Below are 27364 nucleotides of genomic sequence, written 5' to 3' on the forward strand. Positions count from 1 at the left end.
GGTCTTTTAGTAAAATAACCATAAACATTAACCCCACAGCAAGGGCCAACTAAGCAGTAAAGGTCAAGCCATGGGGTCACCCCTGGACCTCCGCCTTGACCTGTCTGGGTGAGCCCCAAAGCCCTGGGTGTAGGCCATCACTGGAATAGCTGCAACCCGGCCAGCCAGGCAAATGGATCCCCCCATCAAGCACCTAATGCCCCAGCCATACAGCTTGAGGTAAGGCCTTGTCCCTGGGGATCCACGCAGGCATCTGCCAGTGCTATAGTAGCCGTCAACAAGCATATTGCACTGTTGGCAGACTCTGTTCTCCACCCATAGGGAAGTGCCACTGGGTGCTCACCAGCCCACGCCCTATTCCCAAAACTCTCCTGCCAAAAGCCTAACCAAAACAGTGCCACCCAGGCCAATACCTCAAATCTCTGCCAGCAGTGCAAAGTAGGTGAAAAAAACCCTTTCCCAACAGCCGATCAGGGAAAAGGGTAAGAAATCCCTACCTGGCTCTGGAAACAGCAGCTGGCTAATCCTGCACTATGACAGGGTGAGGTAGGTGGGCCGAGTGAGTGGAGCAACTGCGGCCGGGGAGAAGCAGTGCCACCTGCAAAAGGCTCTTGGTTCCATCCCTGGCCAAAGCCCCGGATGCCCAGAAAGGGAGACTGTCTCCCTCATCCGGGCGGGGCTGCAACTGCTGACTCCCGGCTCAGGTAGCTATGCTGCTGCCGGGCAAGCCAAATTGCAACCCCAGCCGGGGTTTGTATCTACACTAAAGAAAGACAGGCTTGGAACAAAAGGGCCTTTTATTAAAATAACCATAAACATTAACCATGGCAAGGGCCAACTAAGCCGTACAGGTCAAGCCACGGGGTCACTGTGTTGAGCTCAATGCCTAGGAACCTGAATACAACAGAAATACCCTCCGTCTTCTAATGTGTTAAACGAACACCCAGTTCCTCTGCCAGAGCCTTAAATTCAGGCAAGAACTTGGCACACTGCTGGCCCCACCATCAAAAAATCGTCTAAATAATGAACGGTGTCAGGGCAAGTGGAATGGTGACACAGCTCCCATTCCAAAAAGGAACTGAAGCGCTCAAATGCCAAACAAGATACTGAACACCCGATTCGGTTTCGTTTTCTCAGCCATGCCGGACGCTCCTCTCGGCTGGTCCGGGAGGAAACGACCGGGCACCCTGACCGGGCGGCTGATCCGCAAGGATTAGCCCCCAGGACTCCCAGGGAGGGAGCCAGGGTCCGGGACGCGGCGGGAAGAACTCCCCGAAATCAATGCGGGGAGGGAATTGCCCGTTTGTCCCTATGGAGGCCGGCAGATGTGCGCGGCGCCTCGAGTGCCGCCGGGCAACGAGAAACGGCAAGTAAAAGAAACAGGCGGAAGCCTGTAAACAAGCGAATCCCTTCTGTTTTACAAGCGTTTGTGAAGGAGAGGTTGATCTGAAGAAGACTCGCTCTTCCCCTTCGTGGAGTTCCAGAATTTTGTTGGCGCCCCCCCCCCCAAAATGGCAGCAAAGAAGCAAAGTCCCGCTCTCGGTAAGTCAATCTCGGCCACCTTGCAGAAAGGGGAGTCGCTCGAAGAATTGGTGCGCAGGGCGGTGGTGGAAGCCATAAAACCCTTTGTTGACAAGCTGAACGAAACTGATCAAAGGGTGGGCTTAATTGAAAGCGAGGTGAAAACCATTAAGGCAGCAGCGGGGGGGGCAGAAAAGTCTGCTCTGGAAAGTGCGTCACTTGTGAAGGCTACAAAAAAGGAGCTGAAGTTGGTGGAGAACCAACTGATCGGGCTACAGGTGGAACGAACGCAGACAATTTTGCGTCTCCAAAACGTGAAAGAGGAGGAAAATGAGGATCTGTGGGATTTGGTCTCGGAACTACTGGCGGCACCCGCGAGGACGACTAAAGAAGAGGTTAAAAGCGCCATTTTGGAGGTCCGTCGGGCTTCTTCAAAATATGCAACAAAGCGACAGTTGCCTCGTGAGATCATTATTGACTTTTCAACTAAAAAGATTCGGGACACCATCCTATATAACTCATACAATGCGGATTTGGACTTTATGGGTTTGAAAGTCAAGATTTTGAAGGACGTTCCATTTCTAGTCCGGAAACGGCGTTTTAAATATAAAAAGTTTGCAGCTCTTCTGAGGGACCATGGAATAAAGTACAAATGGTTATTCCCGGAAGGAATATGGTTCAGATATAAAGATCAGGCCTATAAGATATTATCAGAAGATCAACTAAAGGATTTTGAGAATAAAAACCCAGAACTCTGCTGCACCAAGAACGAAAAGGAGGAGCCGGAGGGGGGGGGAGGAGGAGAGCATCGCAACAGCAGTTGCACAGAGAGAATTGCGTCCGGGACCCAGAAGGGGGAGGAAAGTTTAATCAGAATTTGAAATGTTTATTCTCTGTATGATTAACCACTCCATCATTATTCTATGGAGCTATTTTTGTATTATGACAGTATGAAGGGAAACATTGAAGTGTAGTGTTTAGTGTTTGTAGTTCATTCCCCCCCCTTTTTCTTTTTCCACTCCCCTTTGTCCCTTCCCTCTTCCCTTTCCTTGTGATAGTCTGGTGTAGTGTTTTGTAGTTATGAAAAATAAAAAAATTTATAAAAAAAAAAAAAAAGATACTGAACACCCCATTGGAAGGGCCCTGTCCATATAAAACTTGTCCTCAAATGAAAACTCCAGGAGTTCAAATCTTCTGGGTGAACAAGGAGCAGGCGAAAGGCTGACTTAATATCACACTTCGCCATTTCAGCCCCACTCCCCCCCAACACTGGCACACAACCTTAACCGCTTGGTCAAAGGAAGTGTAATGCACCGTGCAGAGCTCCTCGGGAATGCCATCATTCACCGAGCCCCCTTTGGGAAACGACAGGTGGTGGATAAGGCAAAATTCTCCTGGTGCCTTTTTAGGCACCCACCCCCAAAGGAGACACCCTCACCAATGGGGCATCAAACGTCCCCCAAACCCTGCCCTCTACACATTCCTTTAAAATTTTCTGCCAGACCACTTCTTCTATGCCAGCCACAGAACTAAGGTTGGCTGCCATGAAAGCGTTGCAGGTTCCATTGTTCGGTGCGATGCCGATCTGCATACTTTTTGTAATCCTCTTTGGCTTTTTTTAAGGTCTCCTGGATGATACTCCACTGAGCTGTTAAGGAGGACCACCATTCTCCTAGGTCTCCTGCCTTACGAGTCTCTAGGTTGGTGGCAAAGGGTAGGGCTTGTCCCTTGTATCCATGCACCATTTTAAAGGGGGAAACCCCCGTGGAACTGTGTACTGCATTGCTGTATGCATATTCGGCAAAATGGAGAAATTTTATCCAGTTATCTTGCTGATAGTTGATGTAGCAGCATAGAAATTGTTCCAGTACTTGATTAGTGCGTTCTGTTTGTCTGTCTGTGGCAGGATGATAGGTGGAGCTTATTCCTTGCTCGATGCTGGCAACTTAGAGGAGCTCCTGCCAAAAATTGGCCACAAATTGCACTCCCTGATCTGAGATCACTTTGGTGGGAAATGAGCGGAGCCTCACTATATGTTTCATGAACAACTTGGCTAGCTTTTTGGCTGTTGGGATAGTGGTACAAGGGATGAATTGTGCTTGTATGGAAAACAGATCCACCACTACTAATATGTATGTGCACCCCTTGGAGGGTGGTAGATCGGTGATGAAGTCCATCGAGATCACTGCCCAAGGTCTGGAAGGACTCTCTAGCGGTTGGAGTAGTCCTGGGGTTTTTCCTCTTCTGGATTTCCCCATTATACAGACTGGGCAGGTGGACACATATTGGGAGACGTCCCGTCTCATGTTGGGCCACCAGAACTGGCGCTGAATTAGGTGGAGGGTTTTTAAGTAGCCAAAGTGACCAGCTAATTTGGCGTCGTGGCACTGTTGAAGAATTTCCTTGTGTAGACTGGGTGGAATATACAGTTTGTTGCTTTTGTACCACTCACCCGCTTCGGTTAGTGTGAGCTCATTGTGAGGCATGCCTTCACCTTCCTTTTCCACTTCCTCTTTCACCCGCCTTCTCCAGTCAGAGAGATCAAGTTTCTTATTGAGTTGTTGGTTCACTGTTTGGCTACGGGTTGTCACTGCCCCTCCCAGTTGGGTTGGTGAAAACACTGTGTCAATAACTTCTTCCCTCTGGCTGTCATGTTGGGGCATGCGTGACAGGGCATCTGCTAAGAAGTTGGCTCGCCCTGGTAAGTAATTAAGTGTGAAATTAAACTTGGAGAAGAATTCAGCCCAGCGAAGTTGTTTGATATTCAGCTTTCTGGGTGTGCGGAGAGCTTCTAAATTTTTATGATCAGTCCAAACTTCAAATGGGCTTCTAGCCCCCTCCAGCCACTGCCTCCACACAGTAAGAGCAAGTTTAATGGCAAAAGCTTCTTTGTCCCACACGCTCCAGTTGCATTCTGCATCAGTAAATTTTTTTGATAGATAGGCACAGGGGCGGAGTTTGCCTTCTGCTTCAGGTTGTAGCAACACCCCCCCCCACTGCCATGTCGCTGGAGTCGACTTGCACAATGAACTTGCGATTTTCTTCTTGGTGCTGTAGCACAGGCTCCGAGATGAATTTTACTTTTAGCTTCTCAAACGCTTGCTGACACTCTGGGGTCCATTGTAATTTGGTTTGTTTTTTTTTCTCTTGTACCCCCTTTCCCTTGGTTTTTAATAAGTCTGTTAAAGGCAGAGCTATTTGGGCGAAGTTTTCTATAAATGGTCTATAGAAATTGGCAAATCCCAGGAAAGATTGCATTTGCTTTCTTGTTTGGGGTGCTTCCCACCCCTCCAGTGCCTGTACCTTAGCTGGGTCCATTTTTAGTCCATGACTAGATATACGGTAGCCCAGATAATCCAATTCCTCCTTGTGAAATTCACACTTGGACAGTTTGACAGGCAACTTATGCTTGAGTAGGGTGCTTAGCACTTTCCGGACCAGTTCAACATGTGATTCCTTATCCGCCGTATAGATAAGCACGTCATCAAGATAAACAACCACCCCTTTGTACAGGTATTCATGGAGCACTTCATGAATAAGCGTCATGTATACAGCTGGGGTGCCTTTAAGCCTGAAAGGCATAACTAGTTATTCATATTGTCCTAAGGGTGTGTTAAAGGCAGTTTTCCACTCATCCCTCTCCCATATCCTAACACGGAAGTATGCATCTTTTAAATCCAGTTTCGAGAAGACTTTGCCTTGGGCCACCATGCTGAGCAGGTCTCGAATCAAAGGGAGGGGGTAGGCATTTGACATGGATACCTCATTAATACCTCTGAAATCTGTGCACAGTCTCAACCCCCCATCCTTCTTTTTGACGAACAGGATGGGGGCAGCATGTGGGGAGGTAGCGGGCCGGATAAACCCCCTCTCTAAATTTTTATCTATGTACTTCCACAGCTCCTGGCACTCCGCTGGGCTCATGGAATATAGTTTGCCTTTGGGTAACTTCTCCCCGAGAATCAGTTCAATGGCACAGTCAGTGTTGCGGTGGGGGGGCAGTTCATCCGCTTCTTCACTGAAGGCTAGGCGGAGATCCTTGTATTCCCGGGGAATGGTTTTCTCCTCCTCCTCTGCTAGGAAGGTGATGTTCAGGGGGGAGGGAGGTGTCCCACCCCACTCCCTCATCCACGCATGCACACCACACTGACTTACTTTGAATAGGACCACCCGCTCCGACCATTTGATGTAGGGGTCATGGTCTCCTAGCCAGTGGCTACCCAGTATCAGGAGATATTTTGCTGCATTGCTGACTATGTAGGGGCAGGACTCCCAGTGCTTCCCCATTCCCATGGGTACGGGTTCTGTTTCAAAGGGGGCAGGACTCATGCGTGACCCATCCATTTGCTCGAAAACTATGGGATCGTCCAGTTCATGGGTTTTCAAGCCATGAACTAATCCATTGACTAGTGCGGGCAAGATGATATTCCGGGAGCACCCAGAGTCTGTAAGGGCTTGTACTCGCACATGAGTCCCTTGTTTTGGGTTTACGAGTATGACTGGCATGAACAATATGGCCATCCTTTCTCTCACCTCAGAAGGGGTGGATTCCTTGGTAACTTGCCACTGGGGTCCTTTTACAGCAGGTCCTCCATGTTTCCCGATGGCACAGGTATCTCACCTTCAAGAGCGAGCAGTTCTTCAGCTTCCAGTCCGGTATCCGGCTTTCCCCACCGTACAGGGGCCTTACATTCCGTTCTCGGGGCTCGCAGTGTGGGTACAGGTCTTGGTGCTGGAGGGGCTTTTAGGGGAGATTGTGCTGCGAAATGTTGAGTATTTCCACACTGGTGACATAAGCCTTGCCTCCAGTGAGTGTCCCGCATTTCTCTGCCAGGCCCCGGTCCTCCTGGGGCAGGCCAGCCACGGGTAGGTAGATTGGTACTTCTCGTCCCCGAGAGCTGGTGTTGCTTTACCAGCCAGACTACTTGGGTGTGGTTTTCAACCTCGCAGGCCAGTTGCACCCAGCCTAGGAGAGTGGGTGGATCATCCTGCATCAGGGCCCGATCTAATAGTTCAGGATTCATTCGATTCCTGAACAGTTCTATTTTGACTTCTTCATGATAGGTTGGGCACTTGGTGGCAAGTTGGCAGAACTCGGTGGCATAGTCTCTCACTGGCCGGGAACCCTGCTGTATGGCCTGGAGCTTCATGCAGGCTCTCTCCCCCTCCATGGGGTCTTCATATTGGGCTCTTAATGCCGCAATAAAGGCTTGTAAATCATACAATTCGGGAGCTCCGGTATCATGAAGAGTCACGTACCATTCTGTCGCTAATCCTTCCAGCCGGGACCCCAGGTGGATAACACGGCTCTGTTCAGAAGGGAACAGGTGGCCCCACTCATTAAAGAATTGCAGTGCTTGCACTATGAAAAAGCCCAGCTTGTGTGGCTTTCCGTTGAAAGAGGCTTCTAGTTTCACCCATCCCATCGGGATTTCCATAGGCCTCACTCATGCATCCAGATAGGCGTTGGCAGGAGGCATTGGGTAGCTCCGTTCTACACACGAGGGTGCTGGTGTTCTCCCGACCAAAGGGACATTCAGTACAGCCTGCTGCAGCCGAGGCGGAGGGTCTGCAGTAGAGGCCTTCCCACCGGGGATGGTTCTCGGAAGCGCCGTTGGCTGGGGCCTCGGCAGTCCGTGGTCGGGCCAGTCCTCCTGGGCTGTTATTATGGGTGGTCCCTGCCGGGGCCCAATGGCTCGCTTGGCACTTGAAGCCGCCAGTGCCACAGGAGGAGGAATGGGCTCAGTCTCAGTGGCGACAAAATGAGTGGCCGTGGGCACAACTGGTGGGGGTGGGGGTGGTGGGGCAGTTGGAGCCGCTGGGGTTGCCATCATCTGTTCCACCAGCTGTGCTGCATGTAACAGCTTTCCCCTCAATGCATGCACTTGGGCCTCCAGTGCAGCATAACAGGCATCTTCAGCCTGGGCAGCCATGACAGTTTCCTCCCCTCTGGGTGCCCTGGGGGTGGGGGCTGTGACCTGGAGGACTTCTTGCTCCCAGGCATGCTGTAAGTCCCTCGCTCACACCCACTCCTCAGCCGAGAAGACTGGTTCTGGCAGGGCCCCTGAACTTTGGGTGCTGCCCGCTACAACAAATGTCCCAGAAGCATCCTGGTAGTTGCTCGCTCCCGATGAACTAGCTTCCTGGGGGTCTTCGCCACCCTCATCGGCTAGCTTCAGTATTTGTACATCCTGCAGCGCCGATTGCTCCACGTTCAAGGAAACCGATGGGGCAGCTTGAACCGTCACATGCAGCCCCTGACCCAAGGGCTGTTGTAACTCCCTTGCACTGGCCGCCCATCCCTGCGCAAGGCCAGTTACCACTAACATATCGTAGCACATTATCTGAACTTGTTCCATGAGGACATCCAAACGATCCCCCCAGGCAACAGAGGGGGGTAGGTAGTTCCACTTTCTGGTGCCTCCACATAGCACCCAGCTGTCTCATCCCACCAGAGATCAGGGAGGTCGCTGAGCACAGCTGTGTGAAGTGCCGCCATAGAAGTTTGGAGTGACTCCCAAGCATAGCCCTCTCCCACTTCCTGCCCTGCTAAGGATTCAAGGATGGTGGATAGTTGGAGTTCCAGACTGCTACTGAGTCCCGTCCCAGCAGAGTAGTGGGTGAACAGAGTCCCTCTGTGCCGCTCCTTCTCCTCGCGCGGCCTAGGGACCCACAGTCTCAGGGTAGGCAGGGGGAAGTCCACAACAGATGTGAACCCCCGCTCCTGGGGATCGCACCTAAGTCGGCCCATGAGCCTCCACCCAGCGGTATCAGATCCAAAGACTCCGGTGGTTGATTGGAAAGGCCCTCCACCTCCTCTCCCAGGTCGTATGATTTGATAGAAGTAAATCCAGTAGCTATCTCGCTGGGATGTAGGTTGAAGGGAGAAAGGGTGGGATTCTCAGCAATATGTCAGGCTATGGAAAACAGGATATGTTGAAACTGATTCCCCCCCTTGCAGCAAGAAATCCAAGCTCTCTTGAATCAAGGTTTGTTATTGGGAAACCATAACTGAAGTGTATATATGTCTATAGATTACACAGAAGCAAAATAAAGAGTCTGGCTGTACTCAGAACTCTTGCTGAGAATGACGTACGGAATGCTTGCTACAAAGTTCCAGTCCCTCCCTGTGAGGCCCCCACCCTCAGTGACCAACCACCCCCAGCCAAAGCCCTGGATGCCAGGGAAGGGAACCTGTCTCCCTCATCCGGGTGGGCTGCAACTTCTGGCTCCTGCCAGGCAAGCCGAATTCCTCTCTGCTAGGACTGAAAAAGACCCTCCTCTTTCCAGCTCATGTAACCCAACCAACTTCCTTGGAGTAGCATGTCACTCAAAGCTCTCTGATTCTGCGAGGCGTTAACCATTATATATATTGTTTAATCAGTCTGTCTCCTCCTCCTCCTTCCCAAAGACATGCACATTCTCCTTCCTTCTCATGCAAGGAGTCACATTCTCCAAGCTTTCAAGGGTACTTAACAGAATTATGAGCAGGCTATTTCTGAACTATTAACACTAATTGAAGAAAACAGCAGGCAATCATTCTGAGCCATTAACTTAACAAAGACATGGTCCGCAAACATTTGCAGCATTATTATTACAAATCACAATAGAAAAACTGGTTATAGGCCTTGGGAGCACACACCCCATAGGGATCATCCCAAACCCCAAAAGAGAAACAACAAAACATGAAAGGATGTTTTAAAAAGAGGACAAAAAAGGAGAAAAACTCAGGATAATAAAACAAATATAAAAATATCCTTCAACTCAAACTTCAGCAAACACTCAGACAAGTTCAGTTATGCTTTCTCTATACTTTAGTGCAGAGGAAACCATTCAAAATGCTATACTTCAAGCTGGGCTGGAACACATGCTAAAATAACATTTATCATTGATAATGATACTTTTTATCTTTCTGGTTTCAATGATATGCTGCAATATTCATGAGCCGAAAGGTTATTAAATATCATACTTCAGTGCTGCTAACATCAAAATTGTCAGCATGTGAATATGTTTTAAATACTTCAATTTTGAGCTAGAAGTTTATATCAAATATTTAAATTTTGCTTTAAAATTTCGCATTCCAAAATTGTATGGTGAAATTGGTAAATGTGTCAAAAAATTTAAATATGTATAAATATTTATCTTGGTTCCACCCTTTTTTTCAATGTGCCCTCTTACCTTCTTTATTTTCTCAGGTCAAGCGTTTTTCTAATAAATTCAGTCTAAAAGTACTTGTATAAACTAATTTCTCTACTTTGAATTTATTTTTCACAGACGTTGATGAACAAAAATGGAAACTAAGGATGTCCATTTATCCCCTGCTGCATAAGTTTTTATGCCTTCAGTTTTTGCTTTGTTTGGGGTTCCTCCCTCATCCCCCCTCCTTTTGTAAGGCTTTTACCCTGATCAGCTTTAACAGTGTTTATGTCTCACTTTTTTCCTGGTGCACAATTTTTTTTTTCATTTTTGTTTCTCCTACCTAATTCCACTCACCTCTAACCTAATTTTTGATGACTGAATAATTTTCATTGTCAAACCATTAATTCCCTCCTCTTTCCTTTCTCCCTCCTTTCTCCCTGTCCAGGTTTTGTTTATGATCTTTTTTAAAATTGTCATTTTCATATTGCTATATTGACATCCCATTGTACTAATAGATATAGTGGGTTCTCTGAATTCCCAAAGTTGGTAGTAGTCCATCCCCATCACCATAGAGGTCAGTGTGCCCAGCTGGTGCTAACCTTCACCTCCTCGTTGTAGGTTGGACCATGGTGGGAGGGGGCTTAGGGATGGGTGCCTGAGCTGCTCCCCTTTTAGACTTCCCTATGCAAAGACAAAGCCTGTCCTCTATAGCCTAGGTGAGCCTGATCTGATAAGATTTCAGAAGCTAAGGAGGACTGGCCTTGGTTAGTAATTGGATGGGAGACCTCTAATGAAAACTTGAGTTGTGGATGCAGGCAATGGCAAACCAACTCTGTTACTCTCTTGCCATGAAAACACCAAAAAGACAGACAGGTTTTTTAAAAATCAGCCTTATATTGATATGACAATGTGAGCATGCACAAAGAATAAAGGGAGGGGGTTGTGATGCCCCTGATGACAACAGCATCCTCTCTTGAAAATCCTGATTATTTAAAGCATATGAGGAAGAAAATAATCTGACTCTACAACTGTAAAAATGCAGAGGGAGGGCAGTCATGTGAAAAAAAATGTATCCAAACTAATCCCAATACTTGTGGATCAACTGCTATGAAAATCAAGAATAAGTTGAGCATGTGGGAATGCCTTTTGTCAGACAAACTTAACATACTTTGTCTGATAACATGGACTCTGGTACCAAGGCCTGAAACAAACCAAGATGCCAACTTTGCTCTCATATCAATCCAAGCAACATCATCAGTGGACCCAACGACATCAGCCATACCATCTTGGTTTCATATACCTGCTCATCCTCCAATTTGATGTATGCCATCACTCTCTACATTGAACAAAGTGGCCAGTCCCTTTGACAAAGCATTAATGGACATAAGTCTGACATCAGGAACCAAAACTGTTACCAGAAATGGTCTCCTTGCATAAATATGATTTATGGGGAAATTAGCTAGCAAGGAAGATGGCTATATGAGAGGCGGTAACTGGAATCTATCACCTTTGTATACCTAGGAAATATAGCCAGAGATTTATGAATAGAGCAAGATGGAGTAATTATATCTACCTATCCTGGAGAAGGGGTCCAGTCTGCATTGAGGAGGGAGAGAGAGAAGAGCTTCAAACAGCCAGTGTCCTCAGCAAGGCAAGAGGCTTAGAGCAAACCTCAAGGGAACAGTGCTAGTGGATCCGGGAATGTGTTCAAATGTGTTCAGAGAGAGGGAGAGACTCAGGGAAGTGACCCTAAGGGAGAAGCCAGGAAGCTTGCATGATTTGGATGAGGCCAGGGCTTATCTTTATAGGTATAATGTGTCCTGAGGTGGAGGAAAGTCCTCCTAGCAGTTAGGACAAAGGCACCAATGGCTTGTTCCTGGGCAAGACAAAAGGCTTGAGTATTTTGATTGATATCTGCTGTGGTATATGAATATAAATGTAAAACTAGTACTCACGCTGCACAAAAGGACAGTTTTTTCTGATGAAGTACACTGGAGCCAGGTTAAGTGTTTTTAGGGAGGAGATTCATAGTGCTAGGAATGACTGTATGTGCTTATGAATGCCAATTGATCAGTTCCTCAATCACTGATAGGAGATCTCATCATGGAAGGAGGGAGAGGAATGTGCTAAGTGGGTTTGATGCTGCGAGTCCTTTATTGCGCTGGTCACGGGTGAGGCCAGGAAGATAGCAAGTCCAATTGCTGCTTAATCACCCCACGTTCCTTTGTGGCATTCCATTCATGTCATGTCTCCCGGGTGGGATTCAGCAACTGCTAGATGTCCTGTGTTGGCCAAACCGCAGCCATTTTACTCCAGAGGCCTGAACAGTGTTAATATTACCAGCAGCCATAAATATGAAGCTGCTATTAAAATGGTGGAGGCCGAGCTGACTGCTTACAAAACATTCAAAAACTAGTGGGGGGACATTTTAACCTTCCAGGACATTCAGTTGCTGACCTAAAAGTACCAGTTCTCCTGCTGAGGAATTTCAAAGGGAGATTAGAAAGAGAGACTGTGAATTGCAACTGTTAACAAAGCTCAAGACTATGCATCCACCTGGACTGAATCGAGACATAGGCTTCCTGTCTCATTACCAATGCTAATTTCTCCACACCCACTACCCCTTGGCATACCCTGCCCTATTAAATCACATGTGCCTTTGTCATTCACTGGCTATTATAATTTGGCTTCTGTAATCACTCGACTCTCCAAGATATAAGGACAGATGGACTCACATTCTAGCTGTATCTGAAGAAGTGAGTTGTGGTTCATGAAAGCTCAAACCCTACCGCTAATTATGTTAGTCTTACAGATGCTTACCATATTTGGTGAAAGTGATTTAGGTCCTTTTTGCACTGGGACTTTAAAGCGTTTCAGTATCTGTTCTGATTTCCATGTTTCCAGGAGTTTCACACTTGCAAGGTAGTCATGGGATGCAGAACTGATGTTTTTTCCATGGAATCCCCAATTTTTCCTCCTGAGGACATACAGCAATTTTATTTTGAACACACTGCCGAGTCACAGCTGGTGCAATTAATGTCCATGTGAACTCTATATTCCCCTTCTGTTTCTCTTCTCCCCCCCTCTTCTTTTGTCAGTAAAGCCAGGTAAGGGTCACAAGACTACTTCTCTGTTGGCTTCCGTCCTCCTGGGTATGCATGTACTCTCTCTTTTTTTGGAAGGGGGACAATTCCAATTGCTGCTTATTCCCTACTGGCTTTAAAAGCTAGGAAAAGATTAAATGGCTGCTTTTCCCTTCCTCCCTTGAGGGTATGCATGCATACTTTCCCCCGCCCCAAGCCAGGAATGAGTTGTAACATTGCTGTATTGTAATGTTACTGCTCATTTCTCCTGACTTTAAAAGCCAGGAAAGAGTAAAATGACTGCTTTTCCCTCCCTCCCTCCCAGTGTCTTCTGCTAATGTCAAAAACCCACAAGCATTTTGCACAGCTGTTTGCAAAACAAAGCAGCAGGGAAACTGCTGGGAGGGGATGAATCAGCAGCATTTTAACCCTTTCCTGGCTTGGCTTTAAAAAAATGAGAGCAGAACAACCTCAAAAAGTACTTGTTTTCTCCCAGAACTCCACTACCAATTTCGTCTCCAGTAGGCATGGGACAGCTGAATCAGCAAAAATGGGAGAGGGGATGGGTTCCAATATTGCAACGTTACTACACCTACTCAAAGTTTTTTTAAAAAGTGTGATGTGAATTGCAAAGCCCGAAAAACCCAAAACAATGCCAAGGCTTCAAAGCCTGTCTAAAATGAAAAACAAGACAACAAATCAAAACTGCCTTGGACAGTGTAGAATGTGAGTGTGCCATGCCAAAGCCATGGTGATCATGGTGAATGTTCATAAATGGCAGTTTTCTTGCCTGGTGGTTTTCTTGCCTTGTGCATCATTTCTGTAGCTACACTTGTAAATACTGCGCTGAACTGTGGTGATTCACAGGACTTCTTTGATTCTTTGTGCAAGTCCTGGGGTGCTATAGGGAGGACAGTAAATTCCTCTGTCTTCCTGACTACATATGTGTTAAAAAACAAAACTTAAAAAAATCAAAACACACTACAGTACTTGCAGAGGGAGATGCAGTTCCCCAAAAGAAGGGGGGCAATGTTTCATAAACAATTGAAGTCTGTTGTACCACTAAAGACATATTTGTTCATTTTGGTGGACTGAACTTCCTTGCCCATGGGGAAAATGCAGTTCCTGTGGTACTTTGCAAACCAGTACATAAATTAAAAAGCACATATGAAAGAAGGCCACTCTTGCATGCATCTATGCATGCATGCCATGCTTGCTGTTGTACTTTACGTGCAATTGCCCATCAAACTCTGATGTATGCCTCGGCAAATATGCAATCCAATAACTGAACAATGGGGTGGGTATTTGTGACTGACAATTGTGGTATGATCCAAGCCCTCAGGAATCTGAGCATCCTACTGAAAACAGTACCTACAGCATGGAATTACATCAGCATGGAATTATATCAAGGACATCAGCTTTTCTCTATGTGTCTGTCTGTCTATTGATCACATACGCACACACTCACACACATATGTGTGGGCACATACACAGTCCAAGTTATATTTGTCCTTTTTATTTGTTGGTTTTCAGGGGGAGGGTGTTGGTGACTTCCTCTATAGTGTAGGTATGCTGGTCGGCTTGCTAGAGCCATCTGGAACTATTTATTCTGTAGCCTTTTGTGGGACACCTGCTCTCTGTGATTGTGGCATACTGTTGTCTGGTTTGATCAGGAAGTTGGAGGAGCAAACAGCTCTGCCTCAAAGCAGGAGGTGAAAATTAACAAATTACATGCAAAGAGATACTAGATGTTTATTTTGTAGCATTTTTCCTTTCCGAAGAAGAATTACAGTGCAATTCTAGACCAAATTACTCCAGTGATTGAGAGAACAGTAGCTCATCAACTCCAGATCTTCTTGGAAAACTCTAGCATTTGAGACCTTTTCCAGTCTGGATTCAGACCACAGCATGGGACAGAGACAGCACGAGTAGAGTTAGTGGATGATCTCCGTCTGAATATAGACAAAGGCCATGCATCCTTATTACTCCTCCTGGATCTGTCTGCAACCTTTGACACAGTATATCATGTCATCCTGTTGAGGCATTTAGTTTCTCATGGAACGGACTCAAAGGGTTGTTGTTGGAGATCAGCTATATCCAGAATGGGAACTATCTTGTGGGGTTCCTCAGGGCGCAATCTTATTTCCCATGATATTCAACCTCTACATAAAACCATTAGGAGAACTCATTCACAGCTATGGACTTGGATGTCATCATGCAGATTATACCCAACTCTATATCTTGCTGTCCAGGTCCCCACAGGATGGAGTAGAAATCTTAGATCGCTGCCTGATGGCCGTGGTGAAATGTCTGAAAAATAACAAATTAAAATTGAACCCAGACAAGACTGAAATGATGCTTCTTGGGAAGTCAGAGATCTTGAAAAACATTGTACTTCCCACTTTCAATGGAGTTCATTTGACCTTTGCAGGCTCAGTTACGAGCCTTGGGGTTATACTGGATCCAGTGCTACTACTAGAAAAACAAGATAAGGCAGTTGAAAAAAATGCTTACTAGAATCTCACTTTAGCCTGGAAAATGGCTTCTTATCTTGACACAGCCAACCTCACCATCTGGATCCATGCTATGGTAACATCAAAACTTGACTATTGTAATGCATTATAGATTGATCTCCCATCTAAGTTAACTAGGAGACTCCAATTGGTGCAAAATGCTGTGGCTCAACTATTATCAGGAGCGAGCAGGAGCTTGAACATCACTCCCATCCTACAATCACTCCATTGGCTACCTATCACTTACCATGCTCAGTTCAAGGTATTGGTTATTACATACAAAGCTCTTCATGGCCTATGTCCCTCCATGGCAGCTTCAATAATCTAAACATGGTCTCTTACCGGTGCCAGCCTGTACATGGGCAAACTCAACAGCAGCCTGTACACAAGCTTTCTCTGTGGTGGCCCCTACCCTATGAAACGGCCTGCCTGAGGAGGTCAGGAGAGCTCCCACACTCCTAGCTTTCTACAAACAATGCAAAACTAAATTATTCAAAAAGGCCTTTTTCTCAGCCAAGAGGGCGGTATTGTAGGAAAGGGGTCCCAGAAGTTTTGCTACTGAGTTAGGAACCATAGATTTCACCATTATGTTGCCTTACATATTATCTGTTGCTTTAAATATGTACTCTTATATACTACCTATGCTTCATGTTGTTTAATGTAAGTCCTAGAATTATGTTCTGTTTCAGCAATTCTTCAACCCCATATTGGATCCTTGCTAATACTATGTCCTTGTAAACTTTTATTCATTTACCATATGACATTGTTTATGGAAATGTTCTTGACACTGTATGGAATGCTTGCCCTTGTCCTTGCCACTGATTGTACTAATCTCACACTATACAATCCAGGCGGAATATAACTGACATAAATAAATAAAAATAAATAAATCCATTGGAGTAACTCTTTTTAGGAGTAAGAAGTAACTCTTCTAGAGTAACTCTTCTTAGGATCTCACTATTAGTGTACTCAAGGGACATAAATAGCTGCCTGGAAAAGAAGAGTTGAGTGTACATCTTTTCTTCCATTATTATCTCACTTCAGTTTGGTTCTGCCCCTTTTTTGGTTATAGCTCATGAAGGTCTTCCTAACTCAGATTATTATTCTTCAAGTCTAACAATAACCATGTGCTCTGGGGGCTTGGATTGGAAATGCAAACCATTATGTTCTATCTTCTGGGCTGTCCAATCCAAGAAAGAAATTAATGAGCATGGTAATGCTGAGAACCTCTGCCAGAACACAGTGAAATCCTAAACTTTATAAAAAGCTTGACAGTTATCCAGCATTTGGCCCACCCCTTATTGGCTCTTGGAAGTAGATCAGCAGTCAAGTAATTTTCAAGGATCTTCAGTTTTATATCATGCTTAAGGAGGTTTTTCTACCCCTTACACTCTCACTCTGTCATTAACATATAAGAGATTTTCAATTTGAGCTCCTCATACCTTCTTTGTCCTCATTTCACAGTCAGCACACAGAGAGGCTTCTGATATAATGGATGAGTTTTATTTTACACATCTCCTGCCAGGAAATCTATTTAGGATTGTTTTGGAGACAGTAAAGATGGCAAAACTAACATGTCCTCCCACTGTAGCATATGTCCCTGTATTATACACCTGCCAATTTTTCTTCAGCTGCCAAATGCCATCACTGCTTTTCTCTCAGGATAGAGTTTCCACCAATATCTAAATTCACCTGCAAATCTTATGGAAGGGAAATGGATGATTCTTTGATATGAAGTACTGTTTAGATGAAATTGTTTATTTTGGGGAATAGTACAATGATTAAAAGCCATTGTGGCATCCCTGCTTGGGGAAAAAATGTCACCAGCTAATATAAGCCGGTAGAGGGACTGAAAACACTACCTGCTACTCATTTTCTTTATGGTCACTACAGTCTAGGATATACAAGAAGGGAATAAACATAATAAAAAGGAGAAGAAATCAGAAGAGCTGCCAACATGGCAATAGCAGAAATACCTACCAGTCAGAGATATTCCCATGATGGACCCCACTAGACTGAACAGGTCTAATCAGACAGGGGCAGTCTTAGTGATTGTGAGGCTCTGGGCAAAACAAAAAGGATGGGGAACCAGAATAACTGTGTGTGTGCATACTATGTGTGTGTATGGGGTGTGTACAATCAGCTGCCCATTAGACAGCTGGTCGTACTCATTCACTGCCTGAGAGAAGCTGCTGCAGCCACAACTCCAGAGTCTTTGGAGTCACAGAGTTCACAGCCAGCAATCAGCTTTGGATGGTGGGCTAGGGTGGATAATGTTGAATGGTGGGACCTAGGTGTTCAAAATTCAAAAAACTGTGTCAGGTACTGGTTTCTGACCCTGACTAATAGAAACCTTGCCTAATTTCACCTCTCTGTTTTTTAAAACTTTCCTGAGGAAATCAAAGATCAGCTTTACATTTTAAGGGAAGAGAGTGAACATTTAGGTTATCAATGATGAGAAATTAACTAAGATACTTGGTTAGAAGCAGATCAAGATGGGTAGTCAGTTTCGTCTGTCTGTAGCAATAGCAAAGAGCAAAAGTCCAGTAGCACCTATAAGATGAACAAAATTTGTGTTGGGGTATGAGCTTTCATGAGCCAGAGCTTCAGATATCAGGGCTTCAGATATCTTCAGATATCTGAAGAAGTGAGCTGTGACTCACGAAAGCTTATACCCTACCACAAATTTTGTTCGTCTTATTGGTGCTACTGAACTTTTGCTCCTTTCTACTGATTAGAAGCAGGCACAATAAAGATACAGCACTGTGAAATTTCAGTTTTTGTGTAAAAACCTGAAAGGAATGGAGAAAAATAGGAGTGTGGAAGCCAAAAGATGTCATACATTATTTGGAAAGACTGCAGCATTTCATGGAGCTCAGTTAGCTGCAGTGGGAAGGGGGAGGCAGAAAAGTTCCAGTTTGCCGCTGGAAAACAGTTTGGATCCAACCCATTTTTGCCTATTTGTCTGAATTAAATAGGATGAGCAGCCTGATTTTACATATACTTACCCAGAACTATCTTCCTACTGAATTCAATGAAATTTTCTTCTTAATAAACATGCAGGCAGGTTAATTTGTGATGTTCTAATCTTGTGCACACATATATCTAGGAATAAAGCTCAATGAAATCAAGAGAAACAATAGTCTTGTTCTAAAAGAAGCATGCCTCACCTTGCTTATATATCTAGGAATAAAGCTCAATGAAATCAAGAGAAACAATAGTCTTGTTCTAAAAGAAGCATGCCTCACCTTGCTTAGGTTCCAAACCCCGCACTTCCCTGGAAGTTTATTGAGTGCCCACCAGTTAATGTACCTAATGTATAGTATTGCTTCCTTAGTGGAACTCTATTTCTTAGCCATTGAATGTGTGTGCCAAGTTAAAAACCTGCTCCAAGTATGTTTACTCATGAAGAAATATTCTTGATCCTGCCATTCATTCCTAATCACAGCCGCGTATCCACTCAACTAAAGGCTTTCTTTCTCACTTCCTAGCTTTGATCTTTTCAGGCTCCCTTATTCTGCTGCAGGCTAGTCAGCAAACAGTGGATCCCAGTCCCAACAGCACTCCATACTCTCTTCACTCCATGTCATGGAATAGAATCTCTTCCTCATTAGGCTAAGCAGCCAAAGACTGAGGCGGAGGAGGCATATGGGCAGCTACCACCACCACAAAATGAGTCTGAGGTTTCTTCTCCAGAATAGAGTTGCCAGGTCCAAGTTGGGAAATTCCTGGAGATTTGGGGGGTGGAGTCTGGAGAGGGTGGGGTTTGTGGAAGGGAGGGGCCTCCAAAATGGTATAATGCCATAGAGTCCACCTTTCAAAGCAGCCATTTTCTCCAGGGGAACTGATTTCTGTCACCTGGAGATCAGTTGTAATTCCAGTAGATCTCCAGCCACCACCTGGAGGCTAGCAACCCTACTCCAGAAGCCTGGTTTGATGTGTAGGGGCAGCTCCAAGACACCAAGTCAGCCTGTTCACCCTGGGATATAGCATTGCCTTCTGATTCAGATTTGGACACTGAACCCTCCAACACAAAGCCTGCTGTTGAATGAGAGGTCTCTCATCCACTAACACCTCAAGCCCTTGAAGCCCTGAACCACCTAAGCCAATCACAGTACTCACTACTGTAACTGGGCAGCATGTTCCTACAAGGGAGGTACCTGTATCTCAAACTTCAGCTCAATCGACTGTGAAGGCACAGTCATGATGGCTTCAGCAGAGTAACAGCTAAGGCAGCTAGCTGCAGGCTGGTTGCTCCCCCCGCCCCATACAAGGCCCAGACAGCACCACTAGATGCTCTGTGGCTAAGGCCACCCCTGAATTCAAAGAACATTTTTGTTGGATGGCATCTGATGCAGAAACCTTGCTGAAGCTAAGTAGATCTGGATCTGGTCATAGCATGGATGGGATACTTCCTAGGAACACTATGTATGCCACTGTGACTTCCAGGATGGAAGGGATATTGACGTAGTAAATAAATTTCCACTGTTAAAGCCACTCATTGAATCTGTAACCCCTGGATTCTCTCATGTAATATATAAACTGGCTCTGAACTGTCAGGACAGGAAATGGTATGTAATTCTATTTTAACATTAGCAATCCCACACAGTAGTCACTGCCACTGGGCACTCGGCATCTTTATCCATAGGAATAAATGATTCTAGGCAGGCAGAATGACAGTTAAGAAGGTAGTTTCATCTGTAGTAGAAGAGCAAGATTCGTGTACAGGAGCACTTTAAAGAGCAACTGGATTTCCAGGGTATGAGCTTTTGAGAGTCAAAGCTCCCTTTGTCAGATAAGAGGAGTGGGAAAAGGAAGGGGTCCTTATAATCCAGGCAGAGGGTGGGAGAGTTCAGGGGAATTATAAATTGAAGTGTCAAGAAGCTAGCTATAACACATGTTATAGTTAGCTTGATAGAGCCTTCATGCAAAGTGCAGAAAATTAGCATTTATAATGCGAGAAAAATCCTATGTCCCCATTCAACCCTGGAGGATCCATTGGTCCAAATTTGCAAATAAACTCAATTTCAACAATCTTGCCTTGTACTTTTCCTTTGAACTTTCTCTGCTTGAGACTTCTACTCTGAGGTCAGTGATGGAATGTCCTGACAAAATGTAATTGTCTCTCACTGGATTTTGAATGTTGTGATTTATGTCCATTCATTCATTTGCAAAGGGTCTGACCTGAATCTGAAGAAGGGAGTTATGACTCTTGAAAGCGGATACTCTATAAAAATCTTTTTGGTCACGAAGGTGCCACGGGACTCAATTCCTGCTGTTAGGAAGAATTGTACCCATCATGTTTGTTAGTTAATGCTTCATGTACAGAAAGTGTAAAACCCATGCGTAAGTGGTCATCTCACAATTTCACTCAGATCAAAGGTTACTGTGGCACCTCAAGAGGAAAAAAAAACGGTAAGGAAGCACTTCAATAACCTTATAAAAATGTTCATTGTAAGTGTTAAGCTCTGTCAAATGATGCACAAAAGGTAACTTTCACTGGCTCCCAGTTAACAATTGCAACACCTTGGCAATTTTAAATAAGACAAGGGGGAAAAAAACAGTACTTTTCACTCAATATTCAGGCTAAGTTTTGGCTGTTCTAATGATCCTCCATCTCCTACATTGTAGTCAATAAGCTGCCAATCAAGCTAAATCAATTGCTGAAAGTGGGGGAACAATCATTGTTCATGCTAAACTGCTCTCCTTAGTTGCTAGTGAAGTGTTCTAAGTATGTGTAAAAGGCAGAGGAGGGACTTGGGGAATTGGTATTTTCACTTTCTTCTTTTCTTAGCTTTCAGCAAAAAAGAGAGCATGAAACAGATGTAACGTTAACTCTGAATGCTGCAAATGCTTTTGGAATATTGTGTATTAATTCCATTATATTTGCTGCTCTTTCTGCAATATGCCTATCTGGATTTTACTCTTTTTCTTCTTGAATTGTGGAGCTAGGTAATTTGAGAAGTTTGGTAATGAGATATGAGAGCCAGTGAGAGCCAGTTTCTTGTAGTGGTTAGAGTGTCTGACTACAAGTTTAAATACCGGATCTGCTATGCAAGCTTGCTGGGTTACCTTGGGCCACTCACACACTCTCAGTCTAAGCTACTTCACAGGGTTACTGTCAGGATAAAATGTAGGAGAGAAGAATGGATCCCCAACTGAGGGGAAAAGGTGGGATATATAAATGCAGTAAACAACTAACTAAATGAATAGCTATATAGACTCATCTATGGTTTACTGTTTAATATAGATCAGCATAAATGCAATCATTGGGCAATATTAGGTGACATATCCTTTCCTATATCCTTTTACTTGAGTATATATTAACTCAAGTATAGCCTGCTGACAAATGATGGCCCTTACAACTTACAACGTATGTGGGTCTGGACAATTAGACAATAGCCAACAGTTTGGTAATGTAAGAAGCAACTCTTCTCATGTGCTTGTCTGCATTTGATCACTGTCCTGGGTTCCCTACACTTTAAGAGGCAACACATCTAGGTGTACAGTTACAACAATAAATTTCATGAGGGGGTAGACCTTATGAAAACTGATGGGGATTTAAGTTTTGATGGGCATTTCCTCATCAAGGAAGGAGTATGATGCTGTTTATTATCAGCGATGTGCAATTGCTGTATCCTGGGCATCCTTGAACACTTGAGAAAACACAAGCATTTACAATTTTTCTAAATTTAATTCCAAATACTTCAGACGTATATTTTCTTGCTGTGCTCTTGATATCTGTTTATTTGTAGGGGAATGTATCAGTCCAGAACAAAGCTGCATGTGTTCTCCTTCTGTCTCACAAAGAGCCCAATCTATTTATGAATGCTTAGGAAAAGTACTCACAAAAGAGATGCTTTGCTCCTTCAGTGGTGGTTTGCTTAACTTGCCCTTTTCAGCTGTCTGAGTCCTAATCTTGCGGCATAGCTTGAGTCTGCAGTTTGTTTCCTTTCTGGCTTGTTTAACATGCTAATTTGCTCAACTTGGTCTCAGTATTGACTGAGAAGAGGGAGGAATTAATGTTTTTCAAATGTTCTAAATGGAATTGCAAATACTTAGCACAAGTGCATTCCCACAGTACCATTTGAAAACTGAAGCTTGTGTGCAAGGGAAGGCAGTGTGTTGACAAAACAACTGTATGGTACTCTGAGCATGCATCAATATTAACACCACCTTTAGGACAGCTGCAGACTGTGGTATAGACAGGTGACTGCAGAGAAGTAGCATATATTCTCAAATACTTTTCACTGAAATTCCATATGCTTTTACTACCAAAAACTGCATCAGCAACTCTATGTTAAATGCAGAACAAGGAAGTATAGCACAACCAAAACCACAATAATTGCAGAAAAGTATACATATGTAATCTACAAAACTGCACTTGTCATTCATGCAGCTATCAGAAGCATCCAGCACAGTAAAGAGATCTTGGGATGGGTGACTGGATAATATAAGAATTTTGTCATTATGCCATACTGGTTGTTCCATTATTTAAAATACTATTGTGTAAAGGTTTGGAGACAGTCCTTGTGGTAAGGAATGCCAGTGAGCAGTAAGGAATGCCAGTGGTAAGGAATGCTAGAGAGCAGTCCAGAAGCACATATAGGACTAACAAAATTTGTCATAGGGTATGAGCGTTCATGAGTCACAGTTCACTTCTTCAGATACCAGATACAGTATCTGAAGAAGTGAGTTGTGACTCACGAAAGCTCATACGCTACCACAAATTTTGTTATTCTTATAGGTGCTACTGGACTCTTACTCCTTTCTACTGCTACATACAAACATGGCTACCCATCTTGATCAAAATAGCTTGATACAGTGAGCAGCTCGCAGTGTGAAGCAGTCATGATGTTGTAAAAGTGACCTCTCCATGGTACCATTACAGTGAGGAGCACATCTAAAACTCTATTTTCCATGCTGCATCTGTACTCATATACCATTCATATTATGGGCAGTTAAGGAAAGAGGAAAGCTTAACTAAGTGAATACTGAGCTGTCAGCATCTGACTAATGAACAACTCTGGGCCAAGCTACACATGACGAATGACACTTGAACGGCAAGTGTATTTCTCCCTGTTCACTTGCCCTCCACTCAATCCACTTGCCGTTCAAGTGTCATTCGTCATGTGTAGCTTGGCCCTAAGTCTATAGAAAGTGAACATCATTGTTGTGGTGATTACACGAGCTGTTTAAAATTCTGCATTCTGATGTTACATATGCTAAAACTAGTGTTACATAGTGGCTACTTACTGACTATGAGAACAAACGTGAAAACTAGCTAGTCCTTCTTTTCACCCCAATATAGCCATAAACTCATTAGGAAGCCTTTTCTAACTCACAACCCATTAAGGTTACCAACTGACTGGAGAAAAAAAAATGTCCTGTCCATTTAATAGACACTTAATGGGATGCTATTTACCAGGTGATGTTATTTACCAATGAAAAACTTCAGTTGCCCATTTCTGGATATTAAGGAGCAAGGTAATTTTTCTTCAGGTCTGTTCACTAAGGTGTGCATTCTGAAATTCCTGAGCTGAAAATATACACAGAAGTTGCTGTTTGGTTCATTACTATTTTTCTGGAATGATGTCATAAATATGACATTCCTAGGCATTATGAAGCACTCACACCCTGAAAAATCAGTCTTGTTTTTCATGTACCCTCGACCCCAGTACTCTGGGGTCAAGGGAAGTATGGCGGTGGGACACGAGGTTGGAAGGGAAGGCCATGGAGACATGATAGGGCTCGATGTCCTTCCAACCTGCATCCCATCCCAAGGCATGCTGGTAGTAGGGATAGGAGATATAGCCTCCCTCCGGCACTGGTGTTATGCAATGCCAGGTCCATCAACAATAACACCAAAATGTTGCAGGATTTTATTGCCGTGGAGGACGTGGACCTGGCATGTGTGACTGAGACCTGGGTGAGGGAAGGTGAAACAGTCACCCTAAAAGAACTGGCCCCACCAGGTTTCTCGGTCCTTCACCAGTCTCAGATGGATGGTCAGAGCGGACAGTACTTATTCAAGGGTCTTTCTCTTTCAGGACACTCCCCGCTCCTAAGATCACTGGCATTGATTGTGTTGGTCTGGCATGGGATGCTGAGGAGAGTTTGGCTATATACTTGGTGTACCGACTGCCTAGCGCACCAGTAGCTACCCTGTTGAGCTTGCTAGAGGTGGTATCGGAGTGGGCATTGCAGCACCCTAGGCTGTTGGTCTTGGGTGATTTCAATGTCCATGTTGATGCTGCTGCCTCTTCTTAGGCTGCAGACCTGGTGTTTTCCATGACAGCACTGGGACTCTCCCAATTTGTTTTAGTTCCCACACATCAAGCAGGCCACACGCTGGATCTGAGCTTTGTGGAGGGGATTCAGGTGGACCTAGACACTATTAAAGCAGTGTCATGGTCATGCCACCATGTCTTGAGGGCTCATTTGGGTATGCCAGCCCCTTCCTGCATAGGTGACAAGCTAATTTATGCTCGCCCATGGAGACTTATGGATCCAATTGGCTTCCAGAATGCTCTGCTGGAGCTGATGCCCCCTGGCGGTTCGATAGATGAGCTGGTGAGGGATTGACGTGACCGACTCTTGAAAGCCATCAACGAAATCGCTCCCCATTGCCCTCTCTGTCCGCGTGTCAGACTGACTCCCTGGTACATGGAGGAGCTATGTCAGATGAAGCAGGAACTGAGATGGCTAGAGCAAGTGTGGCGGCGGAATCGGGGCGAACAGGCAATATCATCTTATAGAGCATTTATGAAGGCCTATGAGGTGGCTGTGAAGGTGACGAAGGAGTACTTCGCTGCCTCCATAGCGTCTGCAAGCTCACACCTGGCAAAATTGTTTCATGTAGTTCAGTCCTTGGTCTCCCTCTCACAGGGGGACTGCCAAATTGGAAATTCAACCATCAGCTGTGAGGCTTTGGGGAGCTTTTTTGCAGACAAAATCTTGTCTTTCCACTGTGACCTGCCTGCCACAATTGATACAGTAAGGGAACTGGAGACCCTTTGGCCATCTTCCAATCTGACTTTCAATTACTGCAGCCTGGTCATCCAGGAGGAAGTGGACAGGATCCTGCGGCTGGTCAGGCCTACTATGTGCTCCATGGACCCCTGCCTGTCATGGCTGGTGAAAGCCAGTGTCGACAGGTTGGGGGCCCAATTGGAGGATATTGTTAATTCATCATTGAGCTCTGGGGTTTTTCCTGGGGCATTGAAGGAAGCCATGGTGAGGCCTCTTTTGAAAAAAATATCTTTGGACCCGACTGACCCATCCAGTTACCACCCAATATCAAACTTCCCATTTCTGGGAAAGGTGATTGAGCGGGGGGCGGGGGGTGGAACAGTTACTGGTCTTCCTGGAAGAGACCTCTGTCATGGATCGATACCAGTCTGGTTTCCGTCCAGGCCACAAGACAAAGACAGTGTTGGTTGCCCTCACGGATGACCTCCTTAGGCACCTGGATCGAGGCGGGTCAGCGCTGCTGATTTTGTTAGACCTTTCAGTGGTGTTGACACAGTCAGCTATGAGTTGTTGGCCCACTGCCTCACCGACGTGGGGATTCGAGGGACAACCTTGCAGTGGCTTGTCTCCTTTCTCTGTGGTTGGGGACAGAGGGTGGTGCTGGGAGAGAAGTTGTCCACACACCAGCCTTTGGTGTGTGGTGTCCCTTAGGGGGTGGTTCTCCCCTGTTGTTCAGTCTTTATATGTGCCCCCTCACCCAGCTGGTGCAAAGGTTTGGACAGAGTTGTCATCAATATGCGGATGACACCCAGTTGTATCTGTTGATGGGTGATCGACCTGACTCTGCCCCTGATGCCCTGTTGAGAGCTTTGGAGGCCGTGTCTGGATGGGTAGGACAGAGCAAGCTGAAGTGGAATCCCACAAAGATGGTGGTCCTGTACTTGGGCTGTGGGCTGTTGGAGGTGGGGATCCATCTCCCGGCCCTTGGGGGGGCACCACTTGTGCCTGTACCATTGGTCAGGAGTTTGGGCATGATCTTGGAGTCCTCCTTATCTATGGAGGCCCAGATCGTGATGGTTGTCCAGGCTGCTTTTTTCTGTCTTCGGCAGGCCAGGCAGCTAGCCACCTATCTTTCAGCCCAGGACCCAACAACAGTGATCCATGTAACGGTCACCTCCAAGTTGGATTATTGTAACTCGCTCTATACAGGGCTGCCCTTGGGTATGATCTGGAGACTACAGCTGGTCCAGAATGCTGCTGCACATGTTCTGATGGGTGTTCCTTACAGGACACATATTACACAAATTCTGCAGCAGCTCCATGGGCTCCCCGTGGAATTCCGGATTCAGTTCAAGGTGCTGGTTTTGACCTATTTTTTCCCTAAACCGACTGAGACTAGCATACTTGAGAGACCACCTCTCCCCATATGTACCCCGGAGAATGCTTCAGTCAGCTGGAAAACAAGGCTTGGCTGGCCTTGATCAGGGCCAAGGCCTTTTCAGTCCTGGCCCCAACCTGGTGGAACTCTCTGTCTAAGGACACCCGGGCCCACCAGGATCTTGTATCACTTCGGCAGGCCTGTAAGACGGAGATGTTCCACCAGGTGTATGGTTGAGGCCAGCATAAGATCATTGCTGTGCCTCCCACTGGTCTCCCACTAAGTGTGGGGTTATACAGCATCCACTGGCTGGCTGCCCAACATATGGGTACAGCTTGGAGCTATGTAGTGCCCTTACATTAGCTGACCCACATATGGGTTGCAGTATGTTATCTGTCTGCTTCCCTCTTCCTGTATTTTGATGGGCAGGAAACTGGAATTGAAGGTAAAAGATTTTCATTGTCAGTTAGTCACTATAAGTTTGCATTAAAAGACTCAAACAGATGCATTAAAAGACACAAAAAGTTTGCATTAAAAGTCTCAAACAGATGCAGACCAGAATTGGTGGCAGTGTTCTTTTTTCTTGGCTGCCACTGTTTGCCCCCATAGGAATCAGAGAAGAAAACCATATCTGCACCACGAGACACCTATTTTGGGGGGCTGTAAAATCAAACTCCTTTGTCCATTCTGCTTGAAACTGAGGGGGATTAGTGAAATGACTATGTTCTGTACAAAGTTGGTGCCATTCTCTTTGAAAA

This window comes from Eublepharis macularius, chromosome 2 (assembly GCF_028583425.1).
Source record: "Eublepharis macularius isolate TG4126 chromosome 2, MPM_Emac_v1.0, whole genome shotgun sequence".
NCBI classification, from domain to species: Eukaryota; Metazoa; Chordata; class Lepidosauria; order Squamata; family Eublepharidae; genus Eublepharis; species Eublepharis macularius.